This window comes from Caretta caretta, chromosome 7, assembly GCF_965140235.1.
Source record: "Caretta caretta isolate rCarCar2 chromosome 7, rCarCar1.hap1, whole genome shotgun sequence".
Taxonomy (NCBI): domain Eukaryota; kingdom Metazoa; phylum Chordata; order Testudines; family Cheloniidae; genus Caretta; species Caretta caretta.
In genome coordinates, this window is record NC_134212.1 from 82,945,170 (window position 1) to 82,960,211 (window position 15,042).

At 41.2% G+C, this 15,042-nt stretch overlaps 1 long non-coding RNA gene across 1 annotated transcript in view; it reads right to left on the reverse strand.

Annotated features, from left to right (window-relative positions):
* Window positions 1-359: 359 nt before the first annotated feature.
* Window positions 360-15,042, reverse strand: part of LOC142072899 (uncharacterized) — a 38,390-nt gene continuing 23,707 nt past the window's right edge. The window contains exons 2-3 of the long non-coding RNA XR_012669507.1: window positions 8,039-8,091; window positions 360-2,559 (exon numbers count right to left, since the gene is read on the reverse strand). This is a non-coding gene — a long non-coding RNA (uncharacterized LOC142072899). The remainder of the gene's footprint in view (window positions 2,560-8,038; window positions 8,092-15,042) is intronic.

Here is a 15,042-nt window from a genome sequence, read left to right on the forward strand (position 1 = left end):
TTCAGTTGAAAATGGTATTCTCCTGCTGGCATCTACCATTTTATAGGGAAATTACTTTACTCTGAAGAGTGATATTTTCAGAGCTGCCTTGCTAACTTGGACATTCATCTCCTCTTCATTTTAAATGAGAACTGGGAATCAAAATTCCTTAACAACTTCACAAATCTCTGCTGAAACTCTTCATTTAAAGTGACACATTGGCTAGTTTTAGGCCAAGCATTTAGATTTTTGTAAAATCAGAAACTATTATCCAAACCTAATATTATTAGGAGTTACAAAATGAATGCAATTAAAATAGAGGTTTTTTTCCTTAAAGGGAAAAGGGTCTTTTTTTATTACTCAGGTCAGAAATATTTAAAGGACACTGACAAATAAAAAATAGTATCATTCCCTGCTAACATTAAAGCAGGCTGGAAAGTGAGATACAGTCTCTTCACACTGGGGTTATTATTCATTGCTACTTTTCACAGGCTATGTCACTTTTCAGCAAGCTGGCCGCAACCTGCAGGATGCTCTGAAACAAATCTATTTCCCAGTTCATTCACAGTGAGACGCTTTCCTCGCCCTCTGAATTCACATGGAAAATCTTGACCTTCAGTCTAGCAGGGGGCTTTCACATGAACTAAAACCTGGAGACTTTACATCTCCTTGTTTACTCTAATTTATCACTTCTGCCCCATTGTGGTGCTGCAGTCCCAGCAAACAGCAGAGGCAGGTCAATAGTATCACACTGAGGGGCTGAGAGGGCACCTGCTTCTCCCCAGTATGGGTCAGCACTTCAAACTGCATGACATGACCTGAAAGGTGAACCACTTAACCTTTGGGCTTGGCAAAAACAGTCTGAGATTGGGTTAATCCAATGAGCCAAGTTTACAAAAATTGGATTTATACTGTGACCCCAATTCTCTGCCTCCCTGAATTTCCCTGATGCCCCTTCATACTGCGCTAAATGGAGTCTCTTGTGGCTCTCTGATTACCAGTGCTGGCCCTGACCCAGGTGTAAGTTAGAGCAGCCTTCGGGCTGCCTCAGCCTACATCAGCTGGCAATGGTTCCTGAGAGGCGGGACACCAGCTGGAAATAGTTGGAGTGCAGCTTGCTCCAGCCACTCCTCCTCCTTGGCTCTTCACACTCCCAACATGCTCCCCATTCCCTAGCCCAGGGCTGGTACTGGCTGCAGTCAGAGACAGGCTACCAGACCTTATGGAACAATGGTCTGATCTGGTGCAGCAATTCCTATGTTCCTGTGCATTCTGAGCCTGTATCAACACCCATCTTTTTACCTGATAGCAGCTCCTGCCCCCATTAAAGCCAGCCACCAGGCTGCGACACAATGATAATCTTTGGCCTTATCAAAAAAAAGCCAACCCATCCAATGTGCAAAGAGGGGAGGGCATATGTGCAAATCAATATGATTAAAGGACAGAATGGTTTTCAAAACACCCCATAGTCTAGGAGCAAGAGAAGATACTGCTAAGTGGGGGAGGGGGGGATTATTCACTCTATAGTTGCTTCTGCAGGGCGCTGCCAAGTCAAAATGATAAATTGGTCATCACATCATCAGGCTGTCAGTGGAGCAGGATAGCTTAAAAATCAAGGGCCAGATCTTCGACTGATGTAAGTCAACATACAGTTTATAACATCTGGGAAGTCCTGTACACAAAAGGAGTCCACAGCTGTCTTGCTAGGGCAGCTGGCTAGCTGCTTTGCACTAAATGAGCAGTCTGCAAAGCAATTTTTAGCACCTTAGTGTGAGGTGGGCTCTGAGGCTCCCTGCAGTGTAGAGCAGTCTGAGACTTGCCTTTTTTGATTAAGCATTTGCTTGACTGTGGAGAGTTATCTGTTTATTTCTGGGTGGGAGCTGGGTGCTGCCCATTGAGGGCAGGTTAAATTAATACAATGTTACATTTACTTTATGTAATATACATGTGGCAGGTGAAATATACAAAGAAACTCAAACTAAAAGGATTTGGCCAGTGTAGTTAAAGCCATAGGGACCTCCCCATTATTTTCTCATGTCACTGCTCTGACCATTGCATACCTGTAACTGAAGCTCTCTCCTCCTAGCCTACACAGTTCACCAGTGCCACTACTTATCCAGCAGGAGGGATTGCTTTTGGATGATAAAACATGATGCTTTCTCCCTCTTGGGCTGAATGTGCTCATCTCCAGCATCCCCAGGCCCTTCTTGACCTGGAAGTGAGGGACCAGCACTAGGAACCAACTGAACCCACACTTCCAAACCATGCAGAGTATTGACTGACAAATCATTAGGATGGCCCAGAAGCCAGAACAAAATCTGTGGGAAAAATATTGCTGTACTATATTTGACAGAATTATAGTGTCTCTTGGATTACAAGTGGAAGCCATAAACTGTCTTCCAAAGCCAGTGAAGGAATTGATCATCTGAGAAGTTTCTCCGGCAGAAGATTCTATGATATGATAATCCTGCTTAGCAGCACAGCGTCTCCGGAACCACAGGGCACTCCAGTCGCAGCACATGAAGTGCAGGCGGGTTGATAGTGGAAGATGATAGTTGATGAATAGATCTAATTCCCATCCTGAAAAAAGAAACCGTTACAGGATAAAGAGGAGACTCCGACAGTGTAATCCTGATCAATAAACTCCGGTTCAGCAATTGATGAATTAGGTTCAGATCCAAGAGAGAAAAATCAAACTTGACAAGGGAATTCAGGACTGAGCTACAGAGTTTTCTGCCATATTGTTTTGTCCAAATCAGAGAATTAATGAGATTGGTAGCCTGGCCTCCTTTCCAAACCTGAGGCCAGTGATAGAGAATCATGCTTCAGCCTGAAGAACCACAAACAATGCTTATTTAAGTCTTAAAAGAAAAGCCTATTTAAATTTATGGTTTAATGGTGCTGTTTTGATAGCTCTGTAGTGTTTATCCACAGAAAAAGATCAGAGAATTGTAAGCATTCCTATAAATCCCCATCAAGGTCAGCTCCAAGCAGGTTCTCATTCCCTCAGTGGAAGTGGGAGCAGCTAGGATGGAAGGAGCTGTCACTTTTGTACAGAGTCCCAAACTAGCAGCAAGTGTGTCTGCTTGCCTTGGCCGAGAACCTTAACTGTTCCCAGTGCTCTACAGCTTTATGCCTCTTCTGCGGCTCCTCAGAAACCCTTGGTCTCTACTCATACCCCCAAAATGGCTCCTTGGGCGAGGCAGGCAGCTTCTTCCTCCCCCCTGGACTAGGATGGGATTAGTGATGTTCAGATGACGCCTGTAACAAACATAATCAGACCAACAACCAGAGCCCCAGCTGGCAGCCAGGGAGTTATATGTGGGGTGTATCAATCTTAAACAGCAGGGCCAAATTTTCATAACCATATATACAAACCTAGCTTTATTCCCACAATAACTCACACTTACTATATTCAAGCACTATCACTGGAGCATACTGCTAATAAAATTTGCATCCTCATAGCCTATTCATTCAATATGGCATGCACAAAAATAATACCTTTGAAAGTCTGGCCCTATAAGAGAACTTCTATTTTTTTTGTTAAAAAACTGTAATTTGGGGCTTAGTAGACCTAAAATTTTGATTTTTTTTTTTTTTTTAAAAACATCTTGGGAGGGGAACAGAAAATAGTGCTGCATATACTTGAAATGATGATGCAAAAGAACAAACTGCAGCTATATTATCTGTGTTGAAATAGTCATTTAAAAGCCCCTTTTTTATATTAATTTCTTCTATTAAGTCTGGCCAACATTCCCACATTACTCTTTTCAACAGAAACAAAATGTTTCTACCTGGAACCAACTGGATGGATTTTGTTCTGTGTGAGAGTTAGACTCATAGATTTTAATCTGACCTCCTGCACAATGTAGGCCACAAAACCTCACCCACCCACTCCTGTAACAGACCAGTAACCTCTATCTGAGCTACTGAAACCCTCCAATCATGATTTAAAGCCTTCAAATGACAAAGAATCCACCATTTACTCTAGTTTAAACCTGCAAGTGACCCATGTCCCATGCTGCAGAGGAAGGCAACCCCCGCCCTTCTCCCACAGGGTCTCTGCCTATCTGACTTTGGGGAAAATTCCTTCCCGACCTGAAATATGGCAGTCAGTTGAACCCTGAGTATGTCATCAAGATCCAACAGCCAGACACCAGGAAAGTATTTTCTGTAGTAACTCAGAGCCCTCCCCATCTAGTGTCCCATCTCCGTCATTGGGGATATTTACTATGTGCAGTCACAGATGGGCCACATGCCATTGTAGGCAGTCTCATCATACCATCCCCTCCATAAACTTATCAAGCTCTTGAAGCCGGTTAGTTTTTTTGCCCCCACTGCTCCAGAACTTCACTCCTCTGATGGTTAGAAACTTTTGTCTAATTTCAAGGCTGAACTTGTTGATGGCCAGTTTATAGCCATTTGTTCTTTTGTCAAGACTGGCACTTAAATAACTCCTCTCCCTGCCTGGTATTTATTCCTCTCGTGTATTTATAGAGAGCAATCATGTCTCCCCTCAGCCTCTGTTTCGTTAGGCTAAGCAAGCCAAGCTCTTTGAGTCTCCTCTCATAAGGTAGGTTTTCCATTCCTCCAATCAACCTAGAAGCCCTTCTCTGTACTTGTTCCAATTTGAATTCATCTTTCTTAATAATGGGAGACCAGAATTGCACATGGTATTTCAGATGAGGTCTCACCAGTGCCTTTTATAATGGTACTAACACTTCCCTGTCTCCACTGGAAATACCTCGCCTTATACATCCTAGGATCACATTAGCCTTTTTCACAGCTGCATAACATTGGCAGCTCATAGACATCCTGTGATTAACCAGTATACCCAGGTATTTCTCCTCTGTCGATTCCAACTGATAAGTCCCCAGCTTATAGCAAAAATTCTTGTTGTTAGTCCCAAATTGCATGACCTTGCACTTTACACTATTAAATTTCATCCCATTTCCATTACTCCAGTTTTCAAGGTCATCTAGATCTTCTTGTATGATATTCCGGTCCTCCTCCATATTGACAATACCTTTGTGTCATCCTCACATTTTATTAGCACACATTCACTTTTTGTGCCAAGGTCAATAATTAAAATGATAAATAAGACTGGTCCCAAGACCAATTGCTGAGTAACTCCACTAATAACCTACTTTCAGCCTGACAGGTCGCCTTTCAGTATGACCCGTTGTAGTCCCCCTTTTAACCAGTTCCTTGTTATCCACCTTTCAGTTCTCATATTAATCCCCACCTTCTTCAATTTAACTAATAATTTCCCATGTGGAACTGTATTAAATGCCTTACTGAAATCCAGGGAGATCAGATCTACTACATTTCTTTTGTCTAAACAATCAGTTATCTCCTCAAAAAAAGAGATCAGGTTGGTCTGGTATAGTATAACTTTTGTAAAATCATGTTGTATTTTATCCCAATTACTGTTTACCTCTATGTCCTTACCTACTTTCTCTTTCAAAATTTGTTCCAAGGCCTTGCAGACAATTGAGGTTGAACTAACAGGCCAGTAGTTTCCCGGATCACTTTTCCCCCCTTTCTTAAAAATAGGTACTGTATTAGCAATCCTCTAGTGATAGGGTACGACCCCTGAATCTACAGATTCATTCAAATCCTTGCTATTGGGCTTGCAATTTCATGTGCCAGTTCCTTTAATATTCTTGGATGGAGATTATCTGGGCCACCCAGTTTAATCCCATTAAACTGTTTGAGTTAGACTTTCACCTCGGAGGTGGTAATTTCTACATTCATATCCTCATTTCTATTAGACACCTTGCCACTACCCCTCAGCTCCTCATACGCTTACTAAAAACTAAAGCAAAGTATTTGTTTAAGTATGGGGCCATGCCTAGGATTATCTTTAATTTCCACCCCATTCTTAATACTTAGTGGTCTCACTTCTTCTTTCCTTGTTTCCTTTTTATTTATATGGCTATAGAACCTGTTACTATTGGTTTTAATTTCCCTTGCAAGGGCCAACTTTGCTTGGTTTTTGGCAGTTCTCACTTTTCCCCTACACTTTCTGACCTCCAAGAAGTAGATTTCCTTGCTGATCCATCCCTAATTCAGAGAACTGTAAAGAGACTGATAAACTGACTGCCTTTTTCTGACAGCAAATATCCAAAGTTTGAATAGCTTACACTTGGTTGGACTAGAAATCTAAGGAGGAATCTCCCACACTGAAATCTCTATCCTGTGACCATATGGAGCTATTTCAACAAGTCTCTGAAGACTAGGAAACATGTATTGTTAATCTTGAAAGAGGATGCAAATTTTTATTACCATAATTAATATTGAAACATGGCTTTTAATTCCAAAAGAAAAACATACACTGAAAATCAAAATCTCTCTTTAAAGTTTCTCAGAATCCTAGCAACTGAGGCTAATAAAGTTCAGGTTATGAAGTGCCATGGAGCTTGAAACAGTCTCCTTCATTTCATAACAGCAGCAAAATAGAAATCCATTCATAATTGGGCAATGTCATATGGAAAAATAGAGAAACCTTCCATATATACATTACATGGCCTGTTATATAAAACAAATTGGTATATGTAGCAGTATCTAAGACACTGCAAAACTGACCGAGTTTCATGGTATGAAAAATAAGACACAATATATAGTATATATAGTAATTTTAGAAGACATTGGGGCAAATTCAGACCAGGTGCAACTCCACTGATTTCAATGAAGTTACATCAGGGATATGTTTCATCCTTTGAATTTCAAAATTTATCATGAAAATTAGCCAGTTTTGTTCTGCTTTAAATTAATTTTGTATGCAGTTGTATTGCAAACATATGTCACCTCTAAAGTCACTAGATAAACATTTCACAACCTGAAGAGCAAAGGATCTAAATTTTGGATCCATTCCTACTGTCACTGAAGTTAATGGCAAATCTTCAGTAGGAACAGGACTAGGCCCTTCGTGTAATCCAGTAGAATACAACTTGTTTCAATAATCTGAAGATAATGGGTGGAATCCTCATCCCATTGAACTCAGTGGGAGTTTTGTCATTGATTTCGATGGGGCCAGGATTTCACTTAGTAGGAGAGTCCTTCTATGGTACAGTCAGAGTGAAATGAGTAAAAATTACAAATGTTCATCGCTCAGCAGGATTTGAGCCTTGATTCGCTGAAGCACTTAACTTTAAGCACATGCTTAAATCCAATTGATTTGCAGATGCACAGTAAGGTTAAGAACGTAAATAAGTTTTGACAGGATCAGGGCTCAAAAGGAGCCATCCCTATGCTTTGCATAGTGTAAGGACAGCATCTGTGAGTGGCCTTGAAACGGCTGTCAAAGGATGGGGACAAATCATAGAATTTTTGTTTTGATACAAACTGTATCAAAGCTACTTTATGGCGTGAAGAGAGTTAAATGATGAATAACTGAACAGGGAATAAAGAACGTAGATATATGGGCTTGAGGAAAAAACTAGTGTTTTGAGCTGAGGTTTGAAATGAGGTGGAGAATCAGTGAGGCAGATGTTTACAGGGGGGCTTTACCAGCCAGACAGAGCTGCAGAAGGGAAAAGAGATGTAGAGGAGGCCACAGCTAAATAAGCATATATATGGAGGGGACCGTAGAGAAATACAAGATCTAGGAGACGGCTTTGAGGGTCCATAGGAGCTTTCAGAAAAAATGGCAGGATAATTTTTATCTGAATCCTGAATAAAGAAGGAACCATGGAGTTGTCTTGGAGAACATGGTGATCGGTTGCACTTTTTTGCATGTATGAAAAGGCAGGAGATCTAGCACCTAGTGAGGCCCTAGACGGTGAAGTTCAAACAATTGAGTTGAGAGGGAATGAAGTAATGATACAGATTTCAGAATCACAATCAAGGCAATGGCATAAATGCACCTCTCAACCTTTGAGCCAAGCAACATGTGGCAATACAAGAGGAGAAAAGTATCCAAATGATAATATAATAATTATGTTCAATGATAGCTTTAAAACCATCCGACCTACTTCTTTCTTCTTTTCTTCCAGAGGTTTGGGCAGTGGACTAAGAATCAGGAGACCTGAGTTCTGGTCTTGGATCTGCCACTCACCTGCTGTGTTACCTTGGATAAGTCATGGCATGTCCATGCCTCAGTTTCCCCATCTGTAAAATGAGATTATCCATTGTAAAGTGCTTAGATACCTATAGATACAAAATGCTAGAGGAGAGCTAGGCATTATTAATTTCTTCAATATATTTTCTTCACTCTCTGCTCACTCCCCACTACCCGATTTTCCCTTTTGCTCCTTCCCCCCAGATGTCCCTGTCTGCCACCCCTTGCCCCTCATAGAATTTACTCCCTCTCTGGGATATCGCTGCCAGGACACGCCCTTCTCTTTGCTGCCAGCAGCTACCTCATCCATCTATCTCCCTTTTAGTGCCTAACCTTGCTAACTTCTGATGAAGTGAGCTGTAGCTCATGAAAGCTCATGCTCAAATAAATTGGTTAGTCTCTAAGGTGCCACAAGTACTCCTTTTCTTCTTGCTAACAATGTTTCTCTTTGCAGTGAAGAGAGCTACAAAGTGACACCTTGGCTAAGGAGAGCCAGTAGCTGGCATAGGGGAAGGCATGAGAAAGCAGCTATAGGCAGCCACCTAGTTTACAGATAAACAACTGACAACTGTATACTGCACAAATACGGGAAAAGCATATTTTTAGAGGACTGCATTCCATTTTGTTCTGTGTAGAATTTTCTGGCTAGATTAAAGCAAATTCAATCATTTGTACTGTATCACAGCATAGGATCCTTTGTTGAAATACAGGACAAAGTAGAGCAATGTGGGGAAACACAGAATGAAATGAAAACCAAGAATGAATTTGCAAAGCACAGTTGGGTGGTTTGTCCATATGGCGGGCATATAAAATGAGTGGAGCAGTGAGGAGAAACTTTGCATTCATAGAGGGCTCTAGGAGAACCAAATCCCAGGAGGACTCGAGGTGTGCGAGAAGTGAGGTGGCCATTTAAAGGGTCAAGGTAAAGGATTGAATTCCATCATTGGTACAAAAAGCCTGTGATGGCCTAAGTCTGAAAGAACGTAGGTGAATATTTGCCATTCTCCAAGCACCCAAGCTGCTTGTCCTTCCAGGGCACAGTGTAAGCAGGAGGGTTTTAAAATGGAATTAGCTTTGCTGAGAACTATCCACTGCCTCAGCCACAAGGAATGCTAAACCATTTCAATTCAAGGAATGGGAGATTTGGTAGGGATGGGAGGGGGGAAGGAGCAGGGCTTGCAGAGGCTTTAGCTGAGAAATGTAGATCTTGAACAGAGCCCTCAAACCAGACAAATCCCGCAGCTGACGTCAGTGGCTGCAGTAACTTTAATAATAAACCTCTTTGCTTCATCTTTATTACATGATTGACATTCCCCTCACACAGTGGTTTCCAATATCACAGGAGCAGCCAGTCAGGAGTGCCACAGAGGTCACTTACGTTCTGTGTTGGTATTAACGCTGCACACTCTGGTGTCTCGCCATCAGGAAACATCATTCTACACACTTTAAATAGAGCCAGCCAAGACCTCAGTGGGGTTTACCAACCTGAATGAATGAAGTCTCACAAAACCTGTTTGGAGTAGGCATTACAATCCTCATTTTATAGGGGAGGAAATTGAAACACAAAGAGGTTAGGGTCAAATTTTTAGAAAGGGTCTCTCAGCTTCCTTAGCTACTGAGGACAGTATAAGCAGCAACAGGTTTAAATTGAAGCAAGGGAGATTTAGGTTGGACATTAGGCAAAACTTCCTAACTGTCAGGGTAGTTAAGCACTGGAACAAATTGCCTAGGGAGATTGTGGAATCTCTGTCATTTACAAAAGTAAGAACTCCCCCACTCCTGAATCTAAGACTAAAACTTAATGTCAGCAAATTATCATCTTTGCCTAAGTTGGTTTCTTGCCTAAAAACTTAGTTCCCAGAGACTGCAGCCCCATTGGTTAAAAGACCCAATGTTCTGTGATTTCAAGGGCTCTGGTTCCTTAAATTCCTCAAGTGAAGGGCCACTCATATCTTTTTGACACCTTATATCAGCCCTAACTTCACTGTCTCTCTTTCAACAGCAGGAAGACTTCCTGCTGTTCTCCCCTTCCTGTGGGCTTACTATTCATATGTAAATAGTGCTTCCATTGTTTTGATTCCTTACCGCTTAATATATACCGGGGACAGGTAGACAGCTGCCTTCCCTTCTGCTAGGGAGAAAAATGATTTCTCCCAAATGTTTGGTCACAGATTTTAAAGCATATCAGTGAGTATCCATAATTCCTCATATAGTGTTAATGCATAGACTATGCAATAGTATTAACCCCCAATGTGTCACGGGCTTTCATAAAGAGAACTCACTTAATTCTGTTGTATACATTATAAAATCAGTGGATTCAATTGCTTATTATTTGAGGTTCAGACCTGTTTTTATATTTAAGAGACTATCTCCCCCACATTAATTTGATGGCTTTGTTTATTTTTTATGTAAATGTACCTTCATTGTCTCTGCCTGACAACCAGGCTGGTCAGACAAACACATGCACATTCCTTTGCCTAAGGCAGATTGTGCTTATGCATTGCTTGCCAAACAAACATAATTCTAGCACAGTTATAATTCTTTGTACATAATTTATACACAACAGTATTAATGATTAGTGTGTTCTCAGTTTTCCAGTGATATATTACATGATGCCTTTTGGGTAGATATCATGACAACTGTGCATTAAGTGTAGTATGTCATGCCTGACAAGAGTTGCTGACATGCGTAATGAACTACCATTGGGCCTCTGTGTCACGCTGTCTTATTAGTTCTCTCTTTCCTAATGGTTTCTAACACTCTGTTAGCTTTTTTGGCTGCCACTGTACATTGATCAGATGTTTTCAGAGAACTACCCATTTAGCTTCTCTGCAATGACCTTCTTTTCCTTGAGTACTCCTTTAACACCTTGATCGTCCATGGTCCCACTGATTGTCTGGCAGGCTTCCTGCTGCTGATGTACTTACAAAAAATGCTGTTAGTTTTTTGTGTCCTTTGCTAGTTGCTCTTCAAATTCTTTTTTGGTCCGCCTAATTACACTTTTACAGTTGACTTGCCAGAGCTTATGCTCTTTTCTATTTTCCTTGGTAGGATTTGACTTCCAATTTTTAAAAGATGCCTTTTGCTTCTAACAGAATCTTTTTTATTTTGCTGGTTATCATGGTGGAATTTTTGGTTCTTTTTTATTAAGGATATATATTTAGTTTGAGTCTCTATTATGGTGTTTTAAAATACTTTCCAGGCAGTTTGCAGGCATTTCACTCTTGTGACTGTTCCTTTTAATTTCCATTTAACTAGTCTCCTCATTTTTGTGTAGTTCTCCTTTTTCAAGTCAAGGAACTAGATAAAGCAAATCTCAGCAACATTAGCAACTATCTTTTAGAGCTCATGGAGGGTGGGTGAGATCCCAGAGAACTGGAGAAGAGCAAACTAATACTTATGTTTTAAAAGGAGAACAAACAGGACCCAGGGAACTATGGACCACTCAGCTTAACTTCAATACCAGGAAAGATACGGAACAAATTATTAAACAATTTGTAAGCCCTTAGAGGATAATAGGGTTATAAGCAACAGTCAGCATGGATTTGTCAGGAACAAATCATGTCAAAGCAACTTAATTTCCTTCTCTCACAGTTAATGGTCTACTGGATGGGGGAAGCAGTGGACATGATATCTCAATTTTAGTAAGGCTTTTGACATAGTCCCACATGACATTCTCCTAACCAAACTAGGGAAATGTAGTTTTGATGAAATTGCTACGAAGTGGGTGCACAACTCATTGGAAAAAAAAGTACTCAAAGAATAGTTGTCTGTGGTTCGCTGTCATACTAGGAGGACATGTCTAGTGGGATCCCTGAGTACTGTGTCCTGGCTCTGCTACTAGTCAGTATTTTCATTAAAGACTTGAATAATGGGGTGGAGAGCATGCTTCTAAAAGCTGCAGATGACACCAAGCTGGGAAGGTTAGCAAGCACTCTGGAGTACAGGATGAGAGTTCAAAATGACCTTGATAATTTGGAGAATTGGTCTAAAATTAACAAGATTAAATTCAATAAAGACTAGTAAAAAGTACAACACTTATGAAAGAAAAAACCTTAAATGCATAGCTGTAAAATGGGAGTTAACTGGCTAGGCAGTGTAGTTCAGAAGAGGAGCAGGGGGTTATAGTGAATCATAAATTGAATATGAGACAACATTTTTTTGGGGAGAGGGGTAGCTCAGTGGTTTGAGCATTAGCCTGCTAAACCCAGGGCTGTGAGTTCAGTCCTTGAGGGGGACATTTAGGGATCTGGGGCAAAACTTGGGGATTGGTCCTGCTTTGAGCAGGGGTTTGGCCTAGGTCCCTTCCAACCCTGATATTCTACAATGGGGTTGCAAAAAAGACTACTATTCTGGGGTGATTTAACAAAAGTGTTGTATCTAAGTCATGGAGTTAATTGTTTCACTCTACTCAGCACTGGTGAGGCCTCAGCTGGAGTACCATGTCCAGTTTTGAGTACTACACTTTCAGAAAGATGTAGACAAATTGGAAAGGCCAGAAAAAAGCAACCAAAAAAAAAAAGTGATAAAAGGTTTAGAAAGCCTGACCTATAAAGAAAGGATAAAAAAACTGGGTAAGAGACAAGAAGATTAGGGGGGAACCTGATAACAGCCCTAATGTATTTGAAGACTTTTATAAGGAGGACAGCGATCAATTGATCTCCATGTTCACCATAAGTAGGACAAGAATTGGCTTACCTTACAGCTAGGGAGATTTAGGTTAGATATTAGGAAATAACTATCCTTATAATTAGAAAGTAAGTATTGGAATAGGTTACCAAGGGATGCTGTGTAATCCCTGTCACTGGAGATTTTTAAGAACAGGTTAGACAAACGCTTGTCAGGGACCTGGACTTGTACACCAGTACACCTAGACTTGGTTCTGCCTCAGCACTGGGGGCAGCACTAGATGATCTCCCAAGATCCAGCCTGACATTTCTCTGATAAGTACAGCTTCTTTATTGTATTTTGATATTTCAGTGCCTGCTCCTGGCTAGAACCAGGTAGAACAGGGCTTGCAAATTGAAAACTATGAGTAGGAAAGCTAACCAAAATTTTTCAATCCCCCTCCCCAAAAAGGTTTTGTCTTGAGATTTGGATCTGTCCTTAATTTACCCAAACCATTTCACCCTTCAATATCTAGTGTATGCAATGGTCTACACTACAGTGGGACTGATGCTCTGAGATCAATCTTCTGGCGGTTGATTTAGCGGGTTTAGTAAAGACCCGCCAAATCGACTGCAGATTGCTCTCCAGTCGACCCCTGTACTCTGTCCCCGACAAGAAGAGTAAGGGAAGTAGACGGGAGATTTTCTCCCATCGACACCCCCCCCCCCATGGTGTAGACCCTGCAGTAACTCAACCTAAGGTATGTCGACTCCAGCTACATTATTCACATAGCTGGAGTTGCGTAGCGTAAGTCGCCTTACCATGGTACTGTAGACATAGCCTGTGTGTACATGCATTTCTGTATGTGTGGAGTAGTTGCGTGTTTTCAGTACTGATCAGTAGTGTTATGTACACTAAATCAGTGCAACCCAGTGCTGTGCTGAATGCTGGCTAGAGAAGTACAATATAGGACTGTACTATGCGTTATGGGATACAGCATAGCAGAATACAGGGTAGTAGAGTTCAATGTAATACAAATAAGTACAGTGCAGGTAATCCACTCACGAATTCTTCCATCTCTCCTCAGTCATAACGATTAACGTCAGAAGGGAGATGCCAGTTAAATCTCAACATTGTTTTGCTGAAGTTATCCTCAGGAGCTGTATAAAGGGAATCTATTTTGGCCGAGCTCTGTTTTGAAATGTATCTTCATGAATGAGGGGAGAAGGAAGAGCTCATAAGTGACATTATACCATCTAGCCTTTTAACAGACAATAAATATCATGTGATTTTTAGACGGCTATTTCATATGCAAGACATACAAAATGTGCATATTTCCTACATTTGGAGAATATCTACAATGTAACTCCTAGCATTAGTTCTTTCCAAAGTCTTAGAAAGTAAACTGATAAATGGAGATAAAGTGAAATCATTAAAAGCTGCACTGACTTTTTAAAAGAATTTCCCAAGGTTACTGCCTAGAACCTGCAATCTGTTGTTCTACTATATGAATTTAAACACTTGTTCTCCCAAACTTGTTTTCCATGACAGCTTAAAAACTTTGCAACCTATAGTGAGGAAGCCAAGAGCTCTCTTGCTCCCCTTTGTATAGAGGTGTATTCAGCCTCTGACCCAACTCCTAAAGTCTATTCCATATGGATCCCTCCGCTCCTCCACCATGACTGTTTCAGAGATTAAAAGCCCTCCCAAAGTGTCAGCAAGTAGCTTGAAGGCGGAGCTGCCTTTTAGCTTTTAAATTCCATATGTGTGAAATAATGGGGGGGGGGGGGAAGGGGGAGGGAATGATATGTACCTACAGAATCAACAAGGAGTCCGGTGGCATCTTAAAGACTAACAGATCTATTTGGGCATAAGCTTTTGTGGGTAAAAAAACCCACTTCTTCAGATGCATGGAGTGAAAATTACAGATGCAGGCATTGTATACTGACACATGAAGGGAAGGAAGTTACCTGACAAGTGGAGAACCAGTGGGTTTTTTACCCATGAAAGTTTATGCCCAAATAGATCTGTTAGTCTTTAAGGTGCCACCGGACTCCTTGTTTTTGTGGATACAGACTAACTTGGTACCCCCTGATATTTGATACCTACAGAATGTGTTTCCTGGAAATGGGGGGAGGGCCGGAGGGACGGAAGGAGGCAGGTGGTAGAGTGACCAAAGAGTGACCTTCCTAATTGCAAAGTAACCAAACGGACTGGTTGTTTACAGAGTCCATACCTGGGGTCCTCCAACTAACCACAGAAATATCAGATAATACCTAAATAGTAGTTACCTGGTACAGCTGAATCTTATCTGCCCATTCAGCTAAAGACACATTAGCCAGATTTACATCCCCACTTTCCTCCTGAGAAAGGAAAAAGTTGGGTTCCCAGTT